The sequence below is a fragment of the Gorilla gorilla genome, chromosome 14 (genome assembly GCF_029281585.2).
Source record: "Gorilla gorilla gorilla isolate KB3781 chromosome 14, NHGRI_mGorGor1-v2.1_pri, whole genome shotgun sequence".
NCBI classification, from domain to species: domain Eukaryota; kingdom Metazoa; phylum Chordata; class Mammalia; order Primates; family Hominidae; genus Gorilla; species Gorilla gorilla.
Window position 1 is genome coordinate 76,325,340 of NC_073238.2, and position 4,375 is coordinate 76,329,714.

The following is a 4,375-nucleotide window of genomic DNA, read 5'->3' on the forward strand; positions in this document are numbered from 1 at the left end:
ATATTATCAAGTTATCTGGGAATAAAGACAGTTTTAATTAATTAATTTATGCCTTATTGTACAAAGTAGAGTCTCCAGGACACTGTTGAATAGAAGTGGTAAAAGCAGACATTCTTTCCTTATTCTCGATCTCAGGGAGAATGTATCCTGTTTTTCATCAGTATATATAATGTTTGCTGTGAGGTTTTTGTAAATGTTATTTATCAGATAATAAATTTTTCTGCTTTTTCTAGTTTGTTAATTTTTTTACTTATATGAATATTTGATTTAGTCTATTTTTATGCATTAAGATTATTATGCATTTAGTTTCTGTACCCTTTGTATTAATATGGCTATTACATTGATTGATTCTCAGATTGTAAAAGAACCAGTACTCCCTGGATACATTGTACTTGTACTTGACATAGAATTATTTTGTATATGGTCTTGAATTTGGTTTGCTAGTATAATATTAATGCTTATGTGTTTATGTTCATAAAGGGTATTGATGTTCATCTATCTGTTCCTGTGATGTCTATGTCCAGGTATCAAGGTATGAGATGGAATTGTTCCCTTCTCCTGTATTCTCTGAAATAAATGGTGAAGGATTATTATTATTTGATTTTTGAATATTTGAGAGAATTCACACGTCAAGTCATCTGAGCATTTCTTATAAACCTGGACTCATCAAATTTTATGCCCCAACTCATTTAGCTCTTCCACTTAAATTTTATTAAACTCATAGGCCTTTTCTTGTCTAATTTCTACTTGCCTTTCAAGTCTCAGCTTAAAAGGCATGCCCTTGTAAGAAAATGATTTTAAACACTTTGCAGTATTACAGAATAGTTTTTCCTTATTTTCTAATGATGCTGTAAATGTGTATGCATAAGAATCATTTAATTTTATGTTTATCTGGTAATTTAATGAAATCTGAAAAATTGTAGAGTATGTTTGTGTTTATATTGCGTTTTAACAGTTTCGTCAAGAACTATTATTTAATTTCTCCACAAGTTACATTTAATTTTGATCTATTGGAGACTTTTTAATGACTTTGGATTCATATTTCCTTGATTAATTTAGAATTCACACCCCTGTATTTATAGGTGACATTTGTTCTACTGCTTACCAGCCAAGTTTACCAGAAACAAATCAGTGGTCTAACAAAGCAGGCATCTTACCAAGAGGATATTAGCAAGTGCTTCTTACAGGATTTGGGGTTGTATTAGAAGATTTTGGGATAATCCAAGGAACCAGGTACTTTAGGATTGAGTGCAGGTAAGAAGCAGCGGTAATTGTACTATTAAGTATCGTCCAGAAAATAAAAATTTACATCTGTCATAGTTAAACAGGCAAGAAAGACTTTATCAGATACCATTGCAATTTGGGTTAAGACTATTGCATTGGAAGAGAGGGTGAGAACTCCATTCCACTGAAACAAAAGATGGAAGGTTATTTTTAATGCTGAGGTGATCTATCTAAAAGTACTGGAGGACACTAGGCAGGAAATTGGTCAAGGTGATTAGGCCACCTGTGTTTGCTAATTAGTGAAATTAGGCTTTTACTCTCCAACAGGGACAGGGAGATAGGGGTGCTGTCTTTCTTAATTGCTCTCAGATCCTTAAGAAAGACACTTCAGGGTTATAGCACTGGTAAGAGACTAAGAGAAGATTTATGTCTCAATGGGGCAAAAAAAGAATATAAAGTAGCAAATTTTCTGAAGTAAATGCTCTGAGAAAAGTGAGATCAGGGACCTATAGTGAGAAAGAAGCCTGTCTAAACTTTAGTCAAGCTGAGCAAAACCCTAAGGGAATCTGGGTTAGTATATTAATCACTGTTTTCTAGAAGGATGAAAACAAAAGAGCAAGACTAAAACTGTGATTTGTTAAAAAGCAGTAGGCACTCATGGAAGCCTGGAAATGGAGCTATTTGGCATTTTTTGTTCCTTAGACAGTGTTTTTTGTTTGTGCTCAGAAGTGATTACAGATAAATTTTGTTTGATTGTTTATTTGTTTTCCATCAGCATTACAGAGTGACCTCATCTGATATTGGGTATTTGTGAAATTATTCATGTTCAGTGGAACATCTAACAGTTGCTATGCCAGCTATCATATATGTTTATTTCTATCTGTACCTTGATATTTTTGTGTTTGCTTTTATTTTTGGAAGGAAGAGAGATGTATTTTTGTGGATTTGGAAAAGGATATATATATTATACACATATACACGTATATACGTATATACACACGTATATACGTATATACACACATATATGTATATACGTATATATACACGTATATACGTATATATGTATATATACACGTATATACGTATATATACACGTATATACGTATATATGTATATATACACGTATATACGTATATACACACATATATACGTATATATGTGTACATATACACGTATATATGTATATATACACATATATACATATATATATACACACACACATATATATACACACACATATATAATATATATATTCTTCCTAATCAGTCATCATATCCAATTGGCTCTATCTTCTATATATATATATGTATACATATATACATATAAAAATTATATATACCAAAATTTATATATGTATAAATTTCTTCTGTGTTTTGTATACATTATGTTACCTGATGATATTCTGAATTCCCCCTATAGAAACCAAATAGAACTAAAATTTTATAAATCTCCCCTATAAAAACCATAATTTAGAGTATATTGTTTGATAATTTCTTCTACTTTTCTATTGTTGTTAGTATTTTCTCATTTCTTTTCTTAAATTGCTTTTAGAATTTAACATTATCATCACAATAAACATTTTATCCAGAACTAGAGTAATATAATTCACAAAGTATTTAAATATAGTTGCAATCCTTTTCTCATTTCAAATGTGTTGGTAATGTTTCTTATTTTTACTTAACGTTTATCATACATTTATTTTTAATAAATAAACTTAATGCTGCATACTAATTTTTTAATGTTTTGATCATTCTCTGAGGGAGTTAAGGAATATAACTCAGGTAAGTGACCACGTCTATTGACTTACCTATAAAATACTGAGATAACATCTTGATAAGAAAAAAAGAACACATACTGCATACATTTTGCTTCACTTTGAATATATCACGCATTATAGATAATGGCTCTGACGAGCAACACATTTATACCCCTAAGTGTAGTAAACATTTCTATCCTAACTAGGACTTCTAAAACTGATTATAATCCTATCTTTCTCACTCCCTTAGCAAAAATTATAATACAAGTCAGTATAAAATCAGACCTCAACTCTCATTTCCTTGGAAATGCCCCACCCCACCTTATGGCTTTAAAAGCAATCTATATGATTCCTAAATTTTTATCTGCAGCCTGGTCAATTTCCATCAACTCCAGATCATACGTAGAACTTACTTGGATCTCTAAGAGACAACTCAAAGTTAATGTGCCCATTAATGTAATGGATTCCTGATTGTCACCCTTCCCCCAAAATCGTTAACTCCTCTAGATTTTTCTAAGTTAATACCAATTCCATTTTCCAGTCACTAAGGCAATGATTTGAGTCATCCTTAACACCTTCTTTTAAATCACATTCTCTTCCTAATCAGCCATCATATCCAATTGGCTCTATCTTTAAATTATATTCAGAATTCAACCAAAAGAATTCTGCTACTACCCAGCCGGGTGTGGTGGCTCATGCATGTAATCCCAGCACTTTGGGCAGCTGAGGCAGGCAGATCACGAGGTCAAGAGATCGAGACCATCCTGACCAACATGGTGAAACCCCGTCTCTACTAAAAATACAAAAAATTAGCTGGTCATGGTGGCAGACACCTGTAATCCCAGCTACCTGGGAGGCTGAGGCAGGAGAATTGCTTGAACCTGGGAGGTGGAGGTTGCAGGGAGCCAAGATCACACCACCGTACTCCAGCCTGGGCAAAAAGAGTGAAACTCTGTCTCAAAAAAAAAAAAAAAAAAAAGAGAATTCTGTTACTACCCTGTTGAAGTCACTATCATTTCTTTCCTGGACTAGAGCTAAAGCCTTCCAACAGGTCAGCTGGATTCTATACTCAGAATACTGACAGTACAACAGCAAATGTTGACTGCATCTTGCTGCAGTTCTGTTTAAACACTCCAGTGACTGCCAATTTCCCTCAGTATAAAAGACAAAATGAGAAAGCTTATGTGATCTAAATAACGTTGCCCCTCTGGAACCTCATCTCCTGCTTTGACTCCTCTCACTCACTCTGGTACAGCCTCATTGTTTTCCTTCCTGTGGTTATGTTCACAGCTCAGGATCTTTGTCCAGGCTGTCCTTTCTGCCTAGACTTCTCATCACCAAGATACCCTCGAGTCTTGCTCCTTCGCCTTATTTAAGCTTTTGCGAAATTGTTAC